Genomic DNA, 25,873 nt, shown 5'->3' with positions numbered 1-25,873 from the left:
AATGTTTTAAGAACTTAGACTTTTCTGAACATTGAGACATGTCTGCTTCTGGCAATACCAATTACTTCAGAGAGGTTGATGGGCATTGAAGAAACTTGTTATGGAATTTACCTTCAATGTGGCAAGGCTAGCTATTTGGGCAAGAAACTGCTCTTGCCTGGACTGCTTGGTGGTATGCTGTATGAACTGGACATGCAGAACCCCATAGAAAAGTGACTGCTGAACTTTCCAAAAGATGGAATGGTCTTTCAGGGCCCCTGCCTGACAGAGAAAACTGCCAGACATTCTGAAGCACCAGAAGAAAGTGACTGACAAACTGTTAGTATAATCAAAACAGTCTTTCAAATTTCCTACTTCATGAAAAAGTCTGTCAGATGCTATGGGCCTGTAGGCTGAAGATGGATGCCCCAACATTACAGAAGAACTTTGGGTGACTGTCTAAGCAGTGAGATGTCTCTGTCAACTCTAGATTTTTGAGTTTTAGAAGTTGCTTACAATGCACTTCCTGTTTATTTAGATAATATTATATCCTTCTGGGGTCTTTGATGCAGTTGAAGCCAGATAGTTATAGTTAAAGTTTTCCTTAGTTATGATAAAAGATAAATTAGATATAAAACTTTAGACTCGTAAAGAAATATTGTAACTGTAATTCTTGTTTGATACCTGTTTTGTTATGTGTAATTAGACTATGTTAAAGTTAAAACCTTCCTTTTTATTTGGACAGAAATGGGGAGATGATATGGGATTCCCCTCTGTAGGCTGTGAATATGTTTTATTACCACCAGTTAATAAAGAAGCTGCTTTGGCCTATGGCAGGGCAGAATAGAGCTAGGTGGGAAAAACTAAATTGAATGCAGGGAGAAAGATGGCAGAGTCAGGCAAACACCATGTAGCTGCTGAAGGAGAAAGATGCTGGAACCTTATTGGTAAACCATGAGCTTCATGGTGATACACAGATTAAAAGAAATGGGTTGATTTAAGATGTAAGTGCTAGCTAGGAATATGCCTAAGCTATTGGCCAAACAGTGTTGTAATTAATATAGTTTCTGTGTGATTATTCAGGTCTGCATATCTGGGAAACCAAAGTACAGTCTCCATTTACAGTATTGATTTGTATTCTTGGTGGTTTTGTCTTTGTAGTACTTTGAATGTGACTTTTCCCTGTTTTCTAGCCTGCCCTGTTTCCTATGAGAACCTGGCCTTCAGTGTGTAGAGAGCCCTGCTCCAGGGTTCTCTCTCATCTCTCTGACATTTGAACAGGACGAGCCTGACTGCCAAGTCTTTGTGTATTCACGTCTTGGTGTTCATTAGTCTCCTAGATGTGGAGACTAATGAGTTGCATCAAATTTTGGGCATTTCATCCACTATTTCTTCCAGTGTGTCCTGTCCGTTTCTCTCCATACAATGTTCTCATTTCATGTATGTTGGTGTGTTGCATGGTCTCACATACTACTGGGGTTCTAGTTACTTTGTTTTTTTTTCTTTTTATCTCACTATATAATTAATCTCTATCAATCTGTTTATTAATTCTTTCTTCTACCATCTTATATCTCACTATATAATTAATCTCTATCAATCTGTTTATTCTTTCTTCTACCATCTTATATCTCACTATATAATTAATATAACCATATATTATAATTAATATATAATATATAATTAATATAATTAATATAACCATTAACTATATAATTAATATAACCATTAATTCTTTCTTCCACCATCTTATATCTGCTATGGAGTCTTTCTCTGGAAGTATTCAGTTTGGCTCTTACTGTTTTCAGCTACAGATCTTCTCCTTGTTTCTTTGGGAAGTAATTTGTCTCTTTACTGACACTGCAAATTTGGTGAGAGTTTCATTGTGCCTTCATCATCAAAGCAGCTACTTTGAGATTTTTGTCTGCTAAGTGCAACATCTAAGCCTTCCCCAAGCAGGTTTTACTTGTAGGTCACATTTCCTTGCTTCTTTGAATGCCTCAGAGTCATTTCATGGAAAATGGACAAATCCAATGACCCACTGTAGCTGCTCTGGGCCTTGGTTTCCCAGGAATGGTTGTTTCCTTGGTCACTGGTCTATCTAGTGGCTAAGCTGAAGTAATTCTGCAGGCTATTTTTTTTAAAGATGTATTTATTAATTATGTATACAGTATTCTGTCTGCATGTCTGCTGCAAGCCAGAAGAGGGCACCAGATCTCATTACAGATGGTGGCGAGCCACCATGTGGTTGCTGGGAATTGAACTCAGGACCTTTGGAAGAGCAGTCAGTGCTCTTAACCTCTGAGCCACCTCTCCAGCCCTCTGCAGGCTACTTTATCTGAAGTGTGCAGCCTTTACTGTCACTGCTTGGATTTTTTTTCTCCTTCGTTTTATCTTTTAGCCAAATGAAACTAACTAGCCAAGTGCTGTTATGTTTCAAAACCCTTGGCTATGTGGTATGGTGGTTATTATCACAATTCAGAGGGCCTTACTACTTTTCTTCCACATGCAACCAAGGGACCACTATTCCGTAGGTCCTTCTGATTCCCCACATGTGGGTGCAGCCTTAGACGTGCACATGGCTTTTCGAGCCGTGAGGGATGACTGACTTTACTTCTAAGTCTGGCTTTCTTGCATTATTCTTGACTCAGAAAAGTTGATTGTTCAGGCAGCTTTATCTTGATAAGAATTTGTGGTTAAGCCCTTTGCACCACAAGTGCCCACTCAATGTTGATGAACCTGTGGGTGCTAAGAGGATCATTTTAAACCTGTTTCATATCCTGCACTGCCTTCTCTGAGTGAGTAAAACTTAACAGTGTCTCTGATCCTCAGGGTCACAACTTGTGAGTTTTCACTAGTGTTGGTGGCCGTTCAGGAAGTCCCTGACCTGCATCTATAGACGAGGATTCCTGTAGACTAAGGGTTTAGATTTGATGAAAAATGCACTCTGCCTTTCTAGGGGAGAAACCACAGCTTCAGACTGGGGAGAGTCTACACCCCATCATCTTTGTAGTTCCACATCACATGACTTGAGTGCCGCAGATGCTTTTGTTCTTATTGAAATGCTACATGTTTTATAGAATGAATGTTCTACCAAAGCTATATGGCGCATAGCAGTGGCTCTCAACCTTCCTAACGCTGCAACCCTTTAATACAGTTCCTCAAGCTGCGGTCACCCCCAACCACAAAATTATTCCGTTGCTATGTCATAACTGTAAACTTCATAATTGTAATTTTGCTACTGTTGTGAATCATAAGGCAAATATCTGATTTGCAACCCCCAAGGGGGGCGGTCACAGCTCACAGGTTGAGAAATGCTACTTGTACGCTTTATGGATACTTTAAGTAACTCATATTTTAAATAATTTTGTCTAGTTCAGTTGTTGTTTTTGTTAAGAGAATCTCTACCAGCATTTTTTGGACAGTCATTCCAAAGACACTGTCATTAATTCACCATTATATGCAGACCATAGCGTCTCTCCCCAAAACATGGAGTCAGAGGCACAGTCTGACCCGCCTAGATTTAAGCCCCTCTTCTGCCACTCACTTTCTATGCTCTTTGGGGTGAGTTATTAAACGGCTAGTTGCTACCCCACCTGTTATTGGACTGCTATGAGGATAAATGAGCCAACCTATGAAACTGCCTACCTTGGAGGTGAAAATCAGGCCCTGCTGTCAAGGCCTTCCTGGAAACACCTGCATGGCCCCCGATCACCACCAGGGGGCACCCAGTCCCATGTGTTATGTTGAAGGACTCAAGGGTTTTTAAGCCATCCCAACAGCCACATGAGTAGACTAACCAGAGGGAAGTGTCTTTCTAGACAACAGAAGATGGACATTGAAATAGTTTCCTAACTATCAACATCCCATTTCACACACACACACACACACAAAAATAGATGATCATGATCCTTCCCTAAATCGCTGGGCAATGTTCTCAAACTGGAACGTTAGTATATGACTACGTTGTTGGGGGCGGGCATCTTTCCAGTTTGTGAAATACTCTTCCCATGTACAAAGGTATTGTTTCCTGAGCTGGAGAGAGGGGCAATAAAACATACTACATTGTTGTCTACTCACTGGGGGGCAGCCTTTATACCAACTATTCTAAGTAGCCTAAACACCTTGGCCCAATTCTTCCATTCTGAGGTCGCTGGCCAAGCTGAGGGTACCCCTGGAAAGGTCACCAAAGACTGGTGCAAACACTGTTAAAGCAGACACTTGTATATAAAATTTTAAAACCCATAATAGTTAAAAGAAACAAAAAATAACTTTTTGTTTTGGCTGGAACAATAATAGAAAACCCAGCTCTCCACCTACTATGCCTCCCTCTTACCTTCTAACGTGTCAGAGGGTTGTGGCTTTTACAAACTGAATTGAATGCTGGAAAAAAAAATTCTCGGGTGCATCTCTGTGTGGCAATCTTAAAAAACAACACCATGACCAGTCAAGTGACTGATGAGGACCCAGGTAAAGGAGGGTTGTGGGGAAGGAGAAGATGGAACAGACTGTGACGGAACACCTGCACCCCAGCTGGCACAGGTGCCCTGTTCAGTCCTCGCCACATTCTACACTCTCCACCTCCTTCTTTGGCACTCTTTATCCTGCCTTCCTGTATATTCTGCCTACTTCCTGGTGCTAACACAGCCTCGGCATTTGAGCCCGACCTGTGGCATTAATCTGGCTTCTTGTCATCGATTCTAATTCACAGCTGCCTCTCATTCTCCAAAGATAGTCTTGTTCGACCCTGCTCTGTACGTGAGATCAGTAGCTAGCATGGGCCTACAAGGCTACTCACTCTACAAGTATATTCTAGCTTCAGGGACAATGGAGAGAAGTGGGTGAAAAGCACCCAGCTACTGCCTGTGTGTAGAGTCAGAACCAAGGAAGGAAGGTTTATTGGTAAGCTAATATTAAATGATGTCTTATGGGTTGGATACATTGCTAAAGAACACGTATGCACACACATACATACACACATGCATGTAGATGCCCACACAGTGCGTGCGTGCATGCATGCATGCATCCACACACACACATACACACACCTAACAATAAATAGCTAAATAATAAGTAGTAGAGTGAGGCTCAGATTCACACTGGACTTTAAACCTCTCACACTTGGTATTCTGTTGATTCTAAACTTCTTTGCCTGCTTGGCAAACCACCCATATTTAATCCTACTCAAAAAATCCCACCCTATTTCCCATACCTAGTCAGAAGGTATCCACCAACATGAATACGGGAAGGCCCTTCTACCATGACGTTACTATGAATTCTCACCACAATATCTCAAGATTACAGATTTCACTTATTTTGTTAAGTTCAATAAACCCTCACTGAGTGATAGCACTATCTGAGACTGAATAAAAGAAAAGTATGCAAACATCAAATATTTCAAATCACCTTTATGACCCATCTCATTGCAGCACAGAGCAGGCATAACGGGGATGGTTATCTCTTTCCTAGAGATGAAGGAACTCAAGTATAGCTTGACTGCCTCATACTAAACAGACCTTGCCAATTCGTCCAGGTCCAATGAAGCCAATCTCAAGCCCTAAGTTGTCTCTAAAGAAATTTCTGCTGTAGTGTGGCTGTACAATTGTCAGCGCCCTGGTCCGGTTTCTAGCAGTACCATCCACAGTCTTCCTGGTCCTGACAAAAACGGGGATTTTTATGAACTGTGGGGTTTTGTTGTGGATGTTTTTGTCTTTATAAACATAAGACAGAAAGCCAATCTCGTCATTAATAATCTACAGAGTACTCAGAAATAAATACTTCAGAGAGAACTGGCTGGTTGCCCTCTGATTTACAGACACAAGGTCAGACAGACGGCAACAGGGATAAGATCCCTGCAGGCAGCCCCTGAGAGGGCAAGGTAGAAGACGTGAAGATGAAGGCAGAGATCAATAAAGACTACAGAGATGCCCACAAGCATGGAATGGCTGCCGAGGAAATGGGCAAACAATGAGCAGAGCCACTGATACATAAGCAGATATCGGCCAAAATAAATTGTTCTCCTTCTAAATCATTTTGTGAGGTAGGATGGACATATGACTCAGTAGTGGAGGACTAGTCTAGCATGGGCAGGGCCCTAAATTCAATCCTTAGTATGCCAAAGAAAGGACGTCATACATTCTTACTTTTAGGTATTGTTACAACAGTGAGAAAAGCAACTAATACAGTAGCTCAGGCTGACCTAAAGCATGCCATCCTCCTGCCTCATCCTCCTCAACGCTGTAACTACAGGCACGTATCTCTGCATCCGGCTTGGGGTATGTCTTTTTAAATGTATCCATTTAAATTCCAGATGCTTGTCATATGCTCTACCACTGAGCCACACCTTTAGTCCCCATTACTAATTCCTCACATCTTCTTTTCGTCACCTTGTTCTCCTCTCTCCTTTTAGAAATATCATTATTCATAGATAGACCAGCATGTTGTGTGCTTGCTGTTTCCTCATAGGTCTCTGATGATCCCCGTTATCCTGATCAGGTTTTCCCCCTGAGACTTCATAAGCACAACTGATCCATTTTCCAGCTCCCCTGTGCTGCAAGCTCCGCAAGCCACCATGGTTATTATATACTTTCCAACTCTACAACATCTGTCTGGTTCCTCCTTATAACCTCTGCTCTCTGTACTGACAGTCTCCCTTCAGCTAGGCTTGTTCTCATGGTTCCCCTGCATTCTTTGCATGTGGTTTTAGTTCTCTGAGCATAGTGATAATCGCTGATTTGAAGCCTGACCTCCCTCACGGGAAGTTTCCATGGAACATTTCATTCTCTGAACACAGGCTATACGCTCTCCTTATCTCCGTGCCTATCAAGTGCTGTTGTTTGTTGTTGAAATCTGGATAACTTACATGGTACAATATGGCACCCATGGAAATCAGATATGAGCGCCTCTTGAGAGTTTATTATTATTATTACCTTGGTGTTTGCTAATATAGCGATGTTTCTGAACAAGTTCTGGGAATTCTCCACTCAGTCGGTTGGTGGTCAGCTAACGATTGAGTAGAGATGATCCTAATGCATTATAGTATTTAGCCAGGGGCCTCTCTGTAAACTTTTTGATGGGCCTTCTCCACTCTTGCACAGTGTTTACAATGCTGAATCCTTGGTCTTCACTCCCTGCTAACATGGAGCCTCACTGTCAACAGAAAGGAAGAAGTTGGGGTGCTCATAGGGATTTTCTGGGCACAGCCCTGTACACGTGTGTGGTCTTCTAGATCTCTTTAAAGATACTGCAGTTTTCCAAAATCTCCTGGGAGCATCTCAGGCACAAGTGTTTCCTTTAATGGCTTCTCAACTTCTTTTTTGTCCCAAATGTGGCCTCTGCTTTAAGCAACCCAATGATAAACATTGCTCATGACTGTCCTCAACAATGCCCCCAGCTTGTCCTATTAACAGAGCTCTGGAAAGATCAAATAAAGTTAAGCTCTAGCTCCTCGAGACACAGGCATGGGCAATGGACTATTTTGGAAAGGATTTTCCAATAGCCCAAAAGTAATAGCAAGCACTGAAAACCAAAAAAAAAAGACTTCTGCATGCAAAGGAAACACTCAGCAGAGAAGAGAAGCCTATGGAATGGGATAGAATATTTGTCAGCTATTTGTCTGACAGGGACTAATACATACAATCTATAAAGACTCCAGAGGCTTCATCCAATCAATATGTGGGGAAATGAATGGAACAGAGTTCTAGAAAGAACTACAAATTGTTAATAAATACTTGAAAAAAATGTCCACCATCCATCACTGAAAGGGAAATGCAAAGCAAAACTACACAGAGAGACCATGGATCTCAGAGGAGAACATCCCCGTGTCCCTTTACTAGATCAGCATAGTTCCTAACTAGATTCTAAAACCTAACCTTGTATCCACAGAGCAGTGTAGTTCTCACTCCTCATCCAAGAAGACTCTCTTGGCAGTGAATGGAGACCATTAAGAAAACCACAACTGATCCGATTACAAAGATCAACAGATGAGAGGGTGCCAGGCCCAGTGGCTATAACACAATCTATAACACGCACCCACAACACAGTTCCTTCACCTTAGGGTCTGGGGGCACGGAGGAAGAGGGGCAGAAAGACTGTAAGAGCGAGAGAAACAGAAACTCTACAGTGAGACCGTCTCTACTAGAAATGAGAGACAAGCTACACCCATGATACCTCAACAATATGACTTCCTAAAAAAGACCCGAAAATGGCAATACCAGCAGTCATGCTAATGTGCAAAGCGGGAAATCTCACAGAATCCACAGACAAAGAACTGTAGGCGACTAAAGACTTAGTTGTCCCCAGGGATGCTTCCCTTGAATTCCAGATGGTCAGCCCTAAAATCATATATATACAAGTAAGGCTAAATAGACTTATCATGTTTCATTTACATATCTATACATGTATATATACACATACACACATATATGTAAATGCATAATAAATACATATAAAATCAATAACAAAGAAAATAAGGCCATGAATTTTAGATGAAGCAAGTGGGATAAACAGAAAGGGTTGGAGGGGGGGAAGGAAGGGAAAGAATGGCATAATTATATCTTAATTTTAAAACTAAAATACTAAAAAAATAAAGACTCACAAAACTACACTGAAATTCTGTTTCATTCTAGTCAGCGATGTCAAAAAAAAAACCAAGAAAACAAGCAGCCAGGTGGGGGTGGCTTATGCCTTTAGTCCCGGCACTTCGGAGTCAGAAGCAAGCAGATCTTCATGAGTTCGAGACCAGTCTGGTCTACAAAGTGAGTTCCAGGACAGTAAGGACTACACAGAAAAACCCTGTCTCACAAAAACCAAAACAACAACAAAAACAAACAAACCAAAAGAACAAAACAAGCAATAACAAATGTTGGAGAGGATGTGTGGAAAGATGAAGCCTCATGCATTGTTAGTGGAAATATAAACTGAGACAGCCATTATGGAAATCAGAATAGAGACTCATCTGAAAACTAAAGGTAGGGTTACCATATGACTCTCCTGTGTAAATACCTAATTAACATACCCCAGAGATGCTTGCACAGACCTGGTTGTTGCTGCAGTATTCACAGCAGTCGAGATATAGGACCAGCCTAGATGTCCACCAATGGATGGATAGATAAGAAAATGTGGTCTGTATACACAGTAGGGTTTCATTAAGCCATAAAGAACACCACTTGTTTAAAAAAGGAAGGTTTTGGAGGTCAGGATATTAAGTAAAACAATCCAGATGCAAACAAATATTGCTTGTTTTCTCTCATGCATGAAATCTAGGCTTAAATACATATGACACGCCAATACACACACATACCCACATAGGACATAAAATTAAAGAAAAGTATGAGGGAGAAGAGAAGGACTAAAAACAGGTGGGCTTGGGAACAAGAGAGAATAAAGGGAGAAAGAAAGACAAAGCGTTATGTTTTCTCTCAGATGTAGAATCTAGATGGAACTATAAGCATATATACACATATACACATATCTCCATCTACCTATATCTGTCATCTACCTAACATGGAAACAGAAGGGATGCTGCTATTTAGGGAGAAGAAGAAGACCAATGGGAGTGAGGAGAAGAGACAGTAAAGAAGTGGGAAGGTGAACATGAGCAAAGGCCAATGATATGTGTGCCTATGAAAATACCATAATGAAACCAATCTTGACACTTAAAATTCATGCTAGTTTTTATTTGAAAGGAAAACTCTGCAAGTGGAGATCTTCAGCGAGTTCACAGACATCCCAAATAGCCACAGCTCTCTGGGTTGGGTTTTAGATGGTCCCCAGCCATGCTCTGCTCTCCCTGGGCTGCTAGGACGCTCATTTTCAAAGTCTCCAAGACTGCGAGGCCATGAGGTTTCATGGCTATTGTGATGCTGGGAAAAGGAGAACAGGGTGAGGTAGAGGTCCTACTTGCTTTTCCGGCTGCTTTGAGGAGCTTGACCACAGGACATCGTCACACCTATGGGCAGAGGGCAATGGGTGCATACTCCCTGGTGCTCGGCTCTCACTGTAGCAGGCTTTGTTGGACTGCCAACCCTCAATTCATGACACGGAAACATTATTAATTATGAATGCTTGGCCTTAGCCTAGGCTTGTTTCTACTTAGCCTTTGTTTTTAAAACTTAAATTAACCCATTGCTATTAATCTATGTGCTTCCCTGAAGCTCCTTACCTCATTTACACACTGTGCATTCTGCTTTCCTGCTTCCCCCGTGTCTGGTTAGTTGGCCCCTGGCTGGCTGGTTGACTGACTGGCTCCCCTTTTCCCTCCATCTGCCAGCCCTGCCTATCCCCCCTCTAAGTAGCTATTGGCCATTTAGTAGTTGATTAGACTCATCAGGTGCCTTAGGCAGGCAAGGTAAAACAGCAACACACCTTTACCTAGTTAAACAAACGCAACATAAACAGAAGGAACACAGCTTTACATAGTTAAGCAATTATTCGGCAACAGACACAAAAGCATCATGTATTTACATAGTTATACAAGTATTCTATTCTACAACACTGCTTCCTTTCTCTGCTTATACAGTCCCGGGTGTCAGTCAGGAAACCACGCCACCTGAAGTGAGTAGTCTTTCCACTTTAACTCATTCAAGATAACCCCCAACACGAATGCCTAGAGACCTGTCTTTGGGTTTCTATCGCTGTGAAGAGACTCCATGACCACAGCAGCTCTAACCAAGGAAAGCATTTAATGGAGGTTGACTCACAGTTCAGAGGTTTAGTCCGTTATCATGGCGGTGGGAAGCGTGACGGCACACAGGCAGACATGGCGCTGGAGACAGACGTAGCATAGAGTTCTACATCTGGATCTGCAGGCAGCAGGAAGTGAATGCCAGTAGACCTGGCTTCAGCTTCTGAGAGCCCACCCGCTAGTGACTGAGGATGCACCTCCTCTTACAAAGACACGCCTACTCCGACAAGAACACGCCTCCTAATAGTGCCCGCCGCTCCCTAGGAGCCTCTGGGAACCATTTTTATTCAAACCACCACAAAGGCCCATCTCCCCGGTGATTTTAGATCTTGTCAAACTGACTGAAAGTACTAGCCATTGCCGTAAGTTCACATCCCAGAGCTCTCCGGGACTACTAAGCTCATTCAGAGAGCTGTGGTGTGCTTGGAGGCTGACCAGTATTTTTAATCACTGCAGCACGTAATCAGCAAGTGATGGTAGATTCTCAATGTGGTGCGGAGCTTCCCATTTCTCCATCCATGAAAACTTCTGGCTAGCTTCCTGAGTCAGGTATGCTGCGCTAAGAGTTAGGCAGCTTTGTGTGTGGGTGTGGAGAGCTCCCGCCAATGGACACCCACAGCCTATATGCTTCCTGTCAGTACCATCGTACTGACAGTGGAGTGTGGAGCATCTACGATCCCAAATGCAAGATGATGGAGAAGTCACAGGCTGCCATGAAATACTACTTTGGAGAACTGAGACAGTACGGAGGAAATAAAGGTTCCAAGAGCACAGACTAAGGTTAAATCCTTTGTCAAGTTACTTGGTATCTCTATGTTTTTAAGTCTTAAAATAAAAACACGTCTCCTATTAGGATTTGCAGGAAAGAAATGTGCAGGCAACACTTGACACCCAACAGGTCCAAAAAGTTGTACTTAGGGAATTTCATTTTCTTTCTCTGAGCAATTGCCAACATTGACTGCTAGGTGGCGCCAACGGGCGGAGCTGCTCTTCCCAGAGGCTTTTATTTTTCACCCTAGACACTAGGTAATCCTTCCTCTCTGCCAGGGCTCAGGCTGGCATTTAAAAATCCAGTGCTGCGCACAGACTTTGTGTTTTTTTGATCCATCTGCTCCATGGAGAATGTGAAACTCAGAAATACCTATTCCTAGCCAGACAGCCACAGGAGTTTTTAGATGATCAAGCTTGGTGATAGCTACCCCTGCAGTTGGGCATTCAAAAGAAGCCAGACGACACTGAATTAGTCACCGGTGTCTGTAAGCTTACCTCTGTCGTACACTGGCAAGGCTGCAGAGAGTTCAGGAATTCAAGTCCAGGCTGTGTGGGCTCGTGTGTCGGTACCAGCATTAGCTCGGACAAATGATTTGATCTCGCCGAACCTCATTTGGGCAACTTTGTTGTGATGTGGTGCTTGTGATGATAAATGATACGTGTGATACCCAGCGCAAGGCCAGGTACTTACGAAGTGTTCACTGGGTATGAGTGCTGCGGCCTGCAGGAGTGTGAGCTTTGGGGCCAGATGACTATCGTTTCGACATCGTTGCTCTTTCACCTGGAAGCTGCATGGCCTTGAAAAGGTTAGGCAACCCCTCTGTCTTTGGGCTTCTATTGCTGTCATAAAACACCATGGCGAAAAGCATCCTGGGAAGGAAAGGGTTTATTTCGGTTTACAGTCCCACATCACATTCCACCATGAAGGGAAATCGGGACAGGAACTCAAACAGGGCAGGATCCTGGAGGCAGGAACTGATGGAAAAGCCATGGAGGGGGGGGGTGCCATTTATTGGGTTTGCTCCCTGTTGCTTGCTCAGCCTGCTTTCATGTTCACCCCAGGATTACCTACCCAGTGGTGGCCCCACCCACAATGGGCCGGGGCCTCCCACACAAAGCTCTATTGATTTGCCTACGGACCAATCAAATGAACACATTTTCTCAATTGAGCCCCTCTTCCCAGCTATGGCTCGGTTTGTGCTGAGCTGACGAAAGCCCAACAGTGCCCCGTCTGCACCCCACTTTCCTTGTCAGTTGCAGAATATGGGGAAATTACAGAGGTAGATATACTAAATATTTTACTTGTTTAATGTTGTTCTCCTTCATCCAGGATTTGAGCTTACTTATCCAAAGTGCTGGGGGGGGGGCAGAAATCTCCTCAAATATTAGTTTCTTTTAATTGTCAGGATCAAGATGGAAGAAAAGCAGAGAGAAAACAGGAAAAGAATAAAGGTAAGGTTTGCATTTTATGTCACATCACAGGATTTGGTAGATATGCTACAGTTGGGTCACAGTTTGGTTTTTCATTTGTTTGGTTTTTTTTTTTCTTTTCTTTCTGGCCTGGAGTATTTGAGCATCCAAGGCAAGAAAGAGAAGAGGAAATATGGTTGGTGACATGACTCACAGTGCCAAGATAAATGCAGAGGAGTTCTGAAGAAGAAATCTAGCTATTCCTAGGCCCGATGCTTAAGACACAGTAGCACATGGAGGAAGCGCAATGGTTGTCTAAATGTTAGCTGTCCTCATCTTCGAGCACAGAGAGACGAGTCAGCCTAAGAATAAAGGTGATAAAGAGGTAACTTTGGAGCTGAATTACTCTGAGTATGAGATTTCTAGGCGCCTAGAGAGCCAGAAACAGGGAGGAGTCTTTCCATAGGAGGAGTGCTGCAGAATCTGTATGGTGCCCACACTTCAAGCCTGGTAATTTTAAAGTACAGAGCCCATGCAGGGGAGATGTTCCCTTTCGGCTCAAAGGCACAGGAACTTGTGGTATGAAGGCCTCGAGGGGAGGGAGGCCTGGGGAGCAGTGTCCAAACTGCTTTGCTTTGTAGACTTTCCTTACTGGACATCTGGCACTTAAGGGCAATCCGTAGCAGGAAGTTGTCCTTTTGTTCTTTTGTGAATTGTGTTTTCTTTTGTTCTGTCTTCCCCAGGACTGAGAACAGTACCTCTTGAATGAAGAAAACGATGCTATCTTTCCATCCACACCTTTTAATTCCCTACAACCGTCGGAGACATAGTCACGGGGCAAAAGGAAGCTGGGAAGCATGGGGGAGGAAGGGAGGATTATGGTACTCAAATGGCTTTGGAGAAGGAGGAGCATCGCCTTAACAGGACATCAACATCACTTTGTCCTCTGCTCTGTGGCATCTCGGAGCGCCTCAGTTCATAGACGAAGACCAAGGTCGCGAGTGTTGTAATGTTCAGGTCACGTCGGCCACACAGGTAGCCTCTCTCGGAGCAAGGGCCAATGCCTCTGGACTCCCAGGTTTTGGAAGAACACGTTGTTCCAGAGCATGGGCTCTGAGTAGGAGAAGAGATCTGAGGAAGAATTTTTGGTCTCATTCCCCACGGCAGTAAAGTACACATGAAATAGCTTCGGGGTAACGGCCGGGGACCTTTGCACAGTCTGGCGGCCATGTGTCTGCCTCCTGGTGCTGCACTGGCTCCAACTCACCAGCTGTAAACTCAATGGGCCTCTTACTGCTGGCCTGCTGGAGGAGATCTGCACTGTCTTAAGTAGGCCAGTTGTTTACACGTAAGTGTACAGTCACATTTGAACTGTCCGGTAGCTGCCAGGTGTTCTGTCAACACCTGGGGCTCAGGTAGGCTACCTCCTCTTGAGCCTCCCGGTCTAATAAACAGGCTAGGGTAAGTGTAACAATCAAGAAACAGGAAAACAATGTACAGGAACGTGGAACACGAGGATTTAACCAGCCTGGGAGAGAAAAGGAGGCATGGGAGTTCTGGCGAAGAGAAGCTACCCGAAAGCCTAAGGGTGGAGTGGGCACTGAACTGGAGAAGGACCGGGGCACAGGAGACTGAGGGTGTCACTTGATGAAGAGATGGTGCATGGGACCAAAAGACATGTTCAGAAAAATAAAGATGGTTCGTTCACCGAGTGAGTAGTCTGTAGAGGACGTATTGAATACCGGGTCCCGAGGACTGGCATAATAAACTGTTGCAACTGGTACCTTAAACTAACCGAAGTTCATTCTCTTATAGTTCAGGGGACCAGAAATCCAAGCTCAGCGTTCCAGTGGAGGCTTCTTTACTCTCTGAAGGCTTTAGCAGAGGGTCCTTCCTGATCTCTTTTAGTTTCTGGTGGTTTTGAGCAAGACTAGGCATTCCATGGGCTGCCACGCTGCCCTTAGCCTCTGTCTCCATCATCCCATGGATTATCAACGTTGAACTCTTGGTGCTTTATCTGTATGCCCTCTCCTCTTCCCATAAGGACAGCAGTCATTGGATTCAGGACCCACTCCAATCTAGTTTGAGCTCTTCTCTTTAAAAAGCACATCTTTAACTGCCTTATTTCTACATAAGATTGGATTCTGAGCTTCTAGGTAGATTCCAGAGAGAAAAATCCATAGTTTTTATTAATTTTCCTTTGATAAAGGTCCCTGATACAAAATTCTTGAATCATTGCCTAGATAAATTTTGATTGGGAAAAGGGGGAGAATCATTGTTCATCTTAACCAACACACTACCGCCTAGTTCTTAACCCCAAAGCCAATCAGACCAAGGGCCTATAACTCTCCCTAGCAGATGGCTTCTGAGCCGCTTAGGACCCTTTGCCAAAATGTGCTCAGTCAACAGGTGAAGACAGGAAGCAGAAAATGGCTGGGAGTTGTCTCTCTGCTCCTCTTAAGGTCTCTCATCTGTACAATGGGGCATAAATCTTTTCACAACCCATCTTCAAAGCTTCTGGGGGACAAAACATTCAGCATAAGCAATTGCAAATCTGTTTTCCAGGCTGTGAAGGCCTCACAACTGTAGGGAAAGATACTCTCGTTGGCACTCACACCAACATCATGACTCCTTTCTCCTTCCTTTCAAATTTCAGTTCTTTAAACATGTTCTCTCTCTCTCTCTCTCTCTCTCTCTCTCTCTCCATCTTCTATCCTTCTCCATCTTCCTCCCCATTTCTCTCTCTCTTTTAGAAGCGGACAAAGAGTGGGATAAACTTCACAGAATCTGCTTCCTTCTACTATAGACAGGGAAGGCGGGGCGAAGGACCATTCAAGTGTTCCATCCCCTTGGGACTTTGTCCTAAACCAACCGGATTGCAAGGACATAGAGCTGCTACTTGGAAGTCCTCGTGTCCAGGAGGTTGAAATGAGCTAATTAGTAATCTCAATGAGATTCGAATTCCTGAATACAACACTTGGAATTATTGCCTTGCTCTCAGGGACAGTGGAGTGAACAGTCACCCATTCCCAGGACTTCAGCACTTTTGGGCTCCTCTTCCCAGGATGGATGTAACCTGATTACAACAGCCCAGGGTAGGAGCCTCATATCTCAGCTGTCATCTGGTTCCTAAGAATTGGCTCTAGCACAAGTTCTTGGTCTTGTTCTGACTCTTATCTTCGCATCCTCAGGGAATGTGACATCTGCAGTCTGGCCAGGAATCACGAAAGGGAGAAGGGATTTGAGGGTCCAGACAGCTGAGTTCTAGGTATGATATATATATATATATATATATATATATATATATATATATATATATATATGTAAAATAACTTTGAAAAAGTTACTTTTAGTTTTCAATATTCAATTTTACCAACTATAAAAAAAATAAAAATACAATGTATTGGGCTGAGAAGATGCCTCAGTTGGTAAAAATCTTGCTTGCTTTGCAAGCACGAGGACTTGAGTTTGACCCCAGAACTCATGCAAAAACAAATCTGGCTGCTGTCGAATCCAATGCTAGGGAGGTGGGCTGGGGGCTCACTGGCCAGCCACCCTAACCTACATGGTGCGTTCAAAGCCAGTTAGTTAGAGGCCTCGTCTCAAAACAAGGTGGATGGCGCTTGAGGAACAGCACCCAAGCTTCTCCTCCACCCTCCACATGGACACATGCAGATCTGCACTCCCCCACACAAGGACATGTGCACACATGGAGGGCTTGGGCTTAGTTTTTTGGCATTGAATATTTTAATAATTTGACTTGATAGTGAAGAGATACATCCTAAGTGTCATATTGTTCATGAAAGAACCTTGCCAATTTCCGTTACAAGAGAGTTTCAGTGATGTGACTCATGATAGCAACAATTTAGAAAGAACATGACCCAAGCTGGCAATTAAACTCAATGATGTTGAGACAATAACTGTGAATAAACAACCCATCTATGGGAAGACAGAGTCTTTAGATACAAGAAAAAATTATTTTTAAACAGTATTTTTCACTAACTCTTTGAGAATTTCATACAAAGTATTTTCATCATATTCACCCAACTTCCCCCAGATCCCGTATCTCCCTGCCAACCTAATTTTATGTCCTCTCTCCTCTCCTCTCCCCTGTATTCCGTGAATACCATTGGTTAATAAAGAAGCTGTCTTGAGCCTGTGATAGAGTAGAATAGAGCTAGGTGGGGGAAAACTAAACTGAATGCTGGGAGGAAGAGGCAGAGCAAAGGAGAAGCCATGGAGCCATTGTCAGAGACAGACGCCGAACCTAGCCAGTAAGCCACAACCACATGGCGATCCACAGATTAATGGAAATGGGTTAAATTAAGATGTAAAAGCTAGCCAATAAGAAGTTAGAGCTCATAGGCCAAGCAGTGATTTAATTAATACAGTTTCCCTGTGGTTTTTTTGGGAGTCTGGGTGGTCAGGAAACAAACAAGCAGCCTCCCTGCCAACTTAACTTTTCATCTTCTTTCCTCTCCTCTCCCCTCTCTTCTTCTCCCCTCTTCTCTTCTCTTTCTTTGAAATTCATCAAGAAAAATTTGTGTTGTCCAAATACTCTTGGGTGTGGGGTCTTCCCTAAGGCATGGCTAACTTACTAGTCTCTCTCAATCTCCCTCTCTGTCTCTCTTTCTCTCTTTCTCTCTCCCAGCAGCTACCAAATGCCAATAACTCCTCAGCTAGGGATGGGACTTAGTGACTACCTCCTCCCTCTGTGTTGGTTTTTTCTGCCTTGAGTTTACACTGGTCTTGTGTCCACTGTCACAATTACTGTGAGTTCATATGACCTATTGTGTCTGGAAACCAGTATTTTCTTGTAGTCATTTGTCCCTTTAGAATGTAGTCATTCTAAACCTTTCTGCCCCTTATTTTGAGATGATCCCTGAGCCCTGAGGATGTGTGTGTAGATGTCCCATTTAGGACATCTCCACAGTCTCTTATTCTTTATACCTTGATCAGGAGTGGGTCTCTGTGTTAATTGCTATCTCCTGGGAGGAAGGTTCTTCGCATACATCCTTGGCTGGCCTCAAATTCGACACCCCCCTGCCTCAGCCTTTTGAGTGATGGGATCACAGGTACACACCACCATGCCTGGATGGAACCATACTATTATGTATGGGTTCTTCTGGAGAAAAGAATTCATGGCTATCATCCTTCTTCTTGAAAGCATCTGTAACCAACAGAGATTAAGAACAACCCTTTGGTTCTTCAGGAATGTCATATAGCTAACTGTCGAGCAGCTTTTTGTGGATTGCCTACTGCAAAAGAGTTCCCTGGGTATGGCCCAAGGCTGTGAAAGCAAATAAGACCCCTTTCAAGGGGGCCATTCTCCCATGGAGAAGGCAAACCTATAGAGAAAGGATTCCATACAATAGGATGTAACATATAACGTGATGTAATAGTGAGACCCTCGGTAGAACAGCGTTGATGTTTCCAGGACATCTGGGCAACATAGAACTCATAGAACTGTTTGGAAATTGCATTCTTACCCGAAGGGGAGTTGTGAATTTATAGAAAAAGAGGGATTTTGAGGTTTTTGCTGCAGGGTCTCATTGCAGGAAACATATACCCTCAAATTCATTGGAAAGTCCAAGTCGCTGGCCTTCTTGCGCTCAGCCCCTTCTGTCTGCCATCTCCTTCCGTCTGCTGTCATCCACATTGTCAGTCTTTGATGGGCATAGGCCTCTTCTTTACTGCCAGACTGTGTCTTCTTCAAATGTCTTTGGGGTCAGATGCTCCACAAGAAGGAGCTCAGTGTCTCTCAGCTCTTTTTTTCCCCCTGCCCTTTTCTGGGGGCCTCCCATGGCCTATTCTGTGACCCATGTTCCAGGAAGGTGGATGTCAGAGATGCTGGTACATGATCACAGCCCACACTATGTTCCTGTGGAGACATTAGCGGTCCTCGTTGACCAGGCCATCTAGCAGAAAGCACTGTTGGTGGACTGGGTGGGGAGATTCAGGCATATTTACACTAGCGTAAAGTACTCATGGAACATATGGCTCAGCGGGCTTGAACACTATTTCCTATTCTTACTTACCTGTTTGGTTCAGGCCTTTCTGTAGTGGCACTATGTGCAGTCCAGGCTACCCTCACCTCTGCCATGGACTATTCCACTCAACTTGCGTGCAAGCCTCATTCTAATTCATTCTCCATATGGCAGCCAGAGGGACCATTTTAAAATGTAAACCAGAGCAAGCCTCCCCTCTGTTAAAACTTTCCAAATATTTTTCACTGCCCTTAGAGTAAAACCCGAGCTTCATACCATGCCCCATAACCTCTTCCATGCATTGGCATCTGCCTTCTTCTCTGCCCCTGTACTGGATCCCTCTACATCCCACCAAGGGTGCTGATGTGTCCATTCCTGCATCCAGGTTCTTGCTGCCTTCTTGCACTTTCTGCCTTCTCTCCTCTTTCCTCAGATGGAGGCATGGTGTCTTCTCCTTATGAATCATGTCTCCGACTTAAAAGCTGTTTTTTGAGAGTCTCTCCTGACTGTCGACCTCTTCCCCATCACCACAGCCTTTAGCTCTGCTTTTGTTCAGTCTCTGCAGTTTTCATCATAATCTGAAATCATCCTGTTCATTCACTTGCCTGTTCTCCCTGCCTCTTCATTACCGTTTACGGCTCCATCCCTGTCATCTGGATTACAGACTAGCAGGCAAGCGATAATGAACAAATCCTTGTTGAATGGTTATGGTAAAAGGCATGTGATAGATACATCTGAGACCCCCCAAACAATTCTGTAGCAGAGAGACAGAGAAAGGCAAAATGGCTGCATAGGCAATCATCTATAACCCTTAGAGCAACTAAGCAGATACTGTAATTACAGTCACGTGACTGTTAAAGAACTGCAAAGTCAGGGCCTGGGGAGATGGTCCACTTGGTAAAGTGCTTTTAACACAAACATGGGGACTATATTTCAATTTAAAAGCGGGGTGTATGCCATACACAGCAGGCAGAGACTGGAAGATCCCTCGGACCTGTTGGCCAGCCAGTCTAGCTACCTTAGCAAGCCCAGTGGTCCGCGGGAGACCCTATTTCAAAAACTAAAGCGGAGAGCAATTGAGGAGGGTGCCCAGTGTTACCCTCTGGCTTCCAGATGTGCATGGACACAGATGCACAAGAACACATTCACACACACACACACACACACACACACACACACACACACACAGAGAGAGAGAGAGAGAGAGAGAAATACAAAGTCAGTTGACTTAAGAATTTTATAACTAAAATCATAGTTATAGACTGAAAATATATTTTCGTCAACAGTTAGGAAAGAAAGGCAGGGGGAAAGGAACTTTAAAGAAATACATTCCAAATTTTAAGTCTTGGCAAAATGATAGTCATTCACTGATGATGGAACTGTACATTACAAGTGGCTCAAAAATGAAGTCTGTGGCTCAGACTGTGTTCCCATATGTCGATACTCCTTACACGTCTGATTCGCTCTGAACACCTCCACCACGCTCACCATTCATTCAGGTGCACAAAGGCCCCATCCTATCTCTACTGTTAACAGTCAGACAGCATACCAGGTGAACGGTGGCTGCAGGGACGAGTCACTGTCATGCTAAGGGCGTGCTCCCTGACTGCAGTTCCCAATTAGATCAGTTGCTCAGACTCTGTCCTCTTGACCAAGTAAGATAATGGCTATGATGTCCATTGCCCAGGATTCTGGCATGGAGGAGAATTTTTTCCCCTACCAGATCCATTCCATTAAAAAATATAGTTCACATGACTCTTGTGGTCTTTTCTTAATCCACAATCTGTACAAGCAACTGAAAGTAATAAGCATAATTTAAGTGCTATGTCTTCCCTAATTAAAATCTACCCCAAAAGGGATTCCAAAGTTATTTTAGTCTATGTGGCCGAGGAAGTTCCATTATACAAATCCAGGCTTCTAAACCAAGTCCAAGGGGAGGTGCTCCCATGCATGTGTGTATCACATGCCTGTAGGATAATTTTGGGGGACACCACCAGGAATGCAAAGTTGGCCCTGAACAGGTTGGAGGATCTGAATTTCCAAAGGCAACTGCTGACAGAGCTTTGGGAGTTGCTTTGGAGGTTCCTGCGGCTGGTTAAAAAAAAAAAGTCCTGGAGTCTGCCCTGGCCTCCTCTGGTGGTTCTGAAGAAACAGACTTGAATAGTTTTTCCATGACGGAATGTTGTCTGAGCTCTCTCAGGAGAGGCCCCACATGCTTGGCGACCCTCCTTGGAAACACCGCTTGCCAGTGCAGCTGTATCAGTCTGGCTTCCCCAGAAAAGAAGAAAGACAGTCAGCAAGCCCTCTGCTCACCCAAGGGCGTCCTCCCGGGGACGGTCCACACAGGAAAGCAATCCAGGGAGCCGGCAGATGACAGTGGAAGAAGGAGGGTAGAGGAAGGACAGCTCGGAAAAGCAAGAGGTTTTCCAAAGCTCAAGCTGCAGTCTCTCCGAGGGTGGGTTTGGATTTTCAAGGGCAGCAGACTATTTCCGCGTGGGAGGACAGTTGGCAGAGGTCTGAAGAGAATGCAGAACATTCTTTTGCATTTTCACAGAATTCTTCCCATCACCTGGCCATGAACCCTCACCATCACTCTGTAAAATGGACATCAATCTTCCGATACATCTGCTATCCCTTGAAAGGAACAACAACAAAATATTTCCTAGATTAGCATATATAAATTGTTAAAGGGTTGTCCTGCTTAATTACAGGTGTCAACTTGACATAGCCCAGAGTCACCTAAAAAGGAGTCTCGGCTGAGGGACTATCCATATCACACTGGGGTCATTGCTAATTGGTGTAGGAGGGCCCAACCCATTATGGGCAGCACCTTCCCTAGGCATGCTGTCCTGGTCTGGATAAGAAAAGCTAAACCAACAAGTGAGCCAGCAAGTGAATCTCCATGGCTTCTGCTTCAAGTTCCTGCTTGAGCTGTGCTCCGACTTCCCTCCGTGATGGACTGTGACCTGGAAGGCTGAGCCAAATAAACCCTTTCCTCCCTAAGTTGCATTTGGTTCAAATTTTATCGCAACAACAGAAAGAAAACTAGAGCAGTGGGGAAAACCATGATGGCGCATGCCTGGATCGCTAGCATTTGAGAGGTGGAGGCCGGAGCACTGTGAGTTCAAGGCTAACCAGGGGTCCATGGTGCAACCTTGTCTCAAAATGACAAGGTAAAGAAATTCCCTACTCAACAGGGGAGGGGTAGTGGTAGTGGCTGTAGTTCTGAGGAGGTCCAGAATGGAACAAGTGTGAAGGAAGAAAAGGAGGAGGAGGAGGACCACACAGGTGAGGAAATAGAAAACTCACACCTGACCTAAAGAGAGTCCTTGGTCCACCCACTTCAGCCTCCAAGAAGGCTCCAAGGCAGCAGGCTAAGGACTGGGAAAGTGTCTGGATATGTTGGCTTGAAGCCCTATATGCTAATATGTGAAGATTCTAGTTGATGTAAGGGGGGACACCAAAGCTGAAAGAAATGAAGGACAAGAACAGACTAGGCGATCAATAAGGTGACCTCAGGATGCAGAGACTCCACTCCTAGAGGCCATGTCTGGGAAGACACGTGAATCTCCAGAGAACAAGATGAACACTACGACCCCAGTCTCAAATATCCCGGAGATTAGCATAGACCTGAGGCCAACAGGGGGTTTGAAACTCTACCATTCACTATCATAGGACAACCAATAGACAACCTTGAGAAAGATGCCAAGGAGAGAAAAATCATGAACATTTGACCTTTGAATTGATCTTCAAAGGGATTGTGTTGAGCGGAAGAAGCTAATTTAATTTATAAAAGAAGAAATTACCTTTAACTGGACAATTGAGTTTTGAGGGACTGAAATAACGAAATCAGCTCTAGATCCTTTGAAGAGATTCATTTGCCCCCACAATTGTTACATCCAATTCTTGACCTGTGTATCATAACGACTTTATACAGCTGTACAAGTCACGTCCCTGTGTGTTATCTTTTGTAAACCTTACATCAGATCAGAATAGATGGTATTATTTTCCCTTTCTAGGGGACAGGGGGGAAGAAGGAGGAAGAAGAGAAGTGCTCAGCAACAGTTGGAGTGTTAGCCAAGTTCAAGAACACTAAAGGAACCGTTTCAACAAAGTATGCTGGAACTCAGTCTCATGCAGTGATTTTCAACTGGGTGATTTCTGGTGGGAAATCCTGTTGTCACAGTCAAGGGGGAAGTACTACTGGTATTTAGTGGGGGACACCAGGGATGTGGCTGAACATCCTATGGTGCTCATGGCAGTCCCCCCTAATAAACTGTCTAACCTTAAATGTCAATAGTGTCAATGTGGAGAAACCCTCTACCATGAGACAGGAGGTCCTTAGGATGGAAATGTCTATCTCCTTTCACGCTTCTGAAAATGGACAAGGGCCAGAAGTTTAATGAGAAGCTCCAAGAAATACACCTCCTTGCCAGAGATATCACCTTAATTGAGTTTTGTTTCCAAAATTCTGTGGGGGATGTTAGAGGTCTTGTCAAAGAATGGATCTCCACAACAAGGGAGTATCCAGCATTGTTTGGAAAGCAGCTAGCTTTTAATTTCCTCTTCTCTGTCTGTCTAGTGTAATTATTTTTAGTAATGTTGCAACTTTTACAAAGTAATACTAGCCAGGCAGTGGTGGCACACACCTTAATTCCAGAACTTGGAAGGCAGAGGCAGGCGGATCTCTGTGAGTTCGAGGCCAAGCGTGGTCTATAAGATCTAGTTCCAGGACAGGCACCAAAGCTACATAGAGAAACCCTGTCTCGAAAAACCAAAAAAGGTAATACTATTGGCTAGAAAGCCATAATTTTGTTCTTCAATTGACTGTCTTATTAAAAAAAAAAACCATCATGGTAGTCAGATAAATATAATGAATTGGAAAAAAAATGAGTAGTTATAATGTTTTAAAATTTTCATTATTTTTTTGTTTTTTTTATTGTTTTTAAGATGGTATCTCACTATGAAGAAGAGGCTGGTTCAAACTCCTCATGATCCCCATGCTTCAGACACTCAGGGAGCAGAGATTATAGGCAGGTGCGGCCAGATCTTTCTGATTAGTGTATTTTGTATGTATGCAGTATATGTGTGTGTTTGCTAATGTGTTTGCATATGTGTGGTGCACATCCATGTGCATGTGTGTAGAGGCCAAAGGCCCACCTCCAGTGCCTTTATTCAGGAGCCGTCCACCTTGTTCGCTTAGACAACCTCTCCCTGGCACCTAGGGCTTACTGATTAGTCTGGCTGGCCACTGGGCCCCAGGGAGCCTCCTGTCTGTTCTCCCAGTGCTGAGATTACACGCATGCCTCCACACTTGCCTTTCATATGGGTGCTGGGGAAGAACTCGACCCAACTATCTCCCCAATCCCTCACTACTATGTTTCAAAATGGAAAACACTCACACTTGAGTATTGGCCTGTTTCAAAATTATTCTTATTATAGATTTTATGTTTATGCTTTAACATAGATAATTATTTTGACTGACTGACTAGCTGCCAAAACTTAACATTTTAGCATATTCAGTCAGTGGATGGGATAGCTTTTTTCATATCATGCTTTTTTTCACGTGTGGGCAGTTGGAGAATGTTTAACAATCTAATCTCTAAAATTTTCTTTCACATAAAGTAACGAGGTTACAAATAGGAATCTCCCAAAATTAATTTGAATATTCATGTGTGTCCAAGATCAGCAGTGATTCACTTTTTAAAAATCCCATTTCCCAATAGATTCTTCCAAATTACAACACTCCCAATGTCTCTGTTTCCTCCAGGGTCTAGTCAAACAGTGTTCCAAGTTTCTACAAGTAAAACTTTCCACTAAAATACCTTCAGCAGAAATTTCATAAGTCTGATTGTATTTGGTAAGTGTTTAGATAAATTTAGTCTGAGGAAAGATAAAATGGTTGGATAATAACGACTATTATCTCATTTCAGATCACTTCAGGATAGGCCTGGCGACACACTCCTGTAATCCTAGTACTTGTAATGTGGAGGCAGAAGTATGAAGCGGTCAGTGCCACCCTGAGCTAGTGAAGAGCCAGTCTGGGATGTATGAAAATCCTATTTCAACAAGACAGAACAAAACAAAATCACTTCTGAACAACTGGCTTCTTATTACCTATCCTCAGGGCTAACACATCCTCCCACCAGCCTTTGGTGTGCACCTATTGAAGGGGAATCCCTTGAAGAGGAGTTTTGTTAGGGTTGGGCTATATGTGGCAAGCAGACCTTCATTAAAAAATGGTGCTCTGTGATTAGATTCTTTTCTAAATTTACTGTGTTTCCTGTGTGTTTATGTGTGCATGCTTATGGGTATACATGTATAGAAGCACGTATGTGTGCATGGATTTAGAGATCAGAGGCCAACTTCAGCTATTGTTTCTTGAGTGTAATCCACCTTGGGCTTTTTTCTTGTTTGTTTGTTTTGGTTATTGTTTTGAGACAGGGTCTCTTGTTGGCCTGGGACTTGTCAGGTAGGCTAGCCTGGCTGGCCAACTGGGGTGACAGTGCCCAACACCACATCCACCTTTTTTAATATCTAGTTATCATTTGTTTTATTTATTTTTTAGTACATTATGGGGATCAAAATCAGGTCATCATTCTTGCAAGACGAACACTTGACCGACTAACCATCTTTTCAATCTTTCGTTGTATTTCTCACTTAATCTTCACCAAAAGCCGAGAAGGGATTGTTGAGTTTCCTTAAAAAAATAAAATCTTTGCAAGCCAAATCTGTGAAAATACAGAAACATATTTTTAAAAAGATCACACAATGAAGTAGTTAGGATTTAATCCAATCACAGCTGCAGGCACCGAGCCTCTGTCCTCAGAGATGCTGGCATCTTTTGTACCAGTGTCAAAATGGACCAATGTACTCAGTCCCCATTATAGGAAGTTAGCCATCATAAGAGAAGGACATAAGCAGCCTTAGTGGAAATGGGGGAAATTCTAAGGAGGAACCAACCACTGGCAACACAGGAGACTACAGGACATTTCAGAGAAAGGGATTTCAATTTATAATGAAGAGTGGGCAGGGCATAGACATT

At 43.6% G+C, this 25,873-nt stretch overlaps 2 long non-coding RNA genes across 2 annotated transcripts; one reads left to right on the top strand and one right to left on the bottom strand.

The window, feature by feature from the left end:
* Positions 1–9,638: 9,638 nt before the first annotated feature.
* LOC146893248 (uncharacterized) lies at positions 9,639–12,134 on the bottom strand. Its single transcript, XR_015003758.2, has 2 exons — positions 11,927–12,134; positions 9,639–9,839 (listed from the first exon to the last, which is right to left on the bottom strand). It is a non-coding gene; the product is annotated as an uncharacterized LOC146893248 (long non-coding RNA).
* A 486-nt stretch (positions 12,135–12,620) lies between these two features.
* Positions 12,621–14,552, top strand: LOC146893249 (uncharacterized). Its single transcript, XR_015003756.2, has 2 exons — positions 12,621–12,883; positions 13,585–14,552. It is a non-coding gene; the product is annotated as an uncharacterized LOC146893249 (long non-coding RNA).
* The last annotated feature ends 11,321 nt before the right edge of the window (positions 14,553–25,873 follow it).

This window comes from Myodes glareolus, chromosome 9 (assembly GCF_982192425.1).
Source record: "Myodes glareolus chromosome 9, mMyoGla1.1, whole genome shotgun sequence".
Taxonomy (NCBI): Eukaryota; Metazoa; Chordata; class Mammalia; order Rodentia; family Cricetidae; genus Myodes; species Myodes glareolus.
This window is presented reverse-complemented; position numbering and strand designations above follow the sequence as displayed.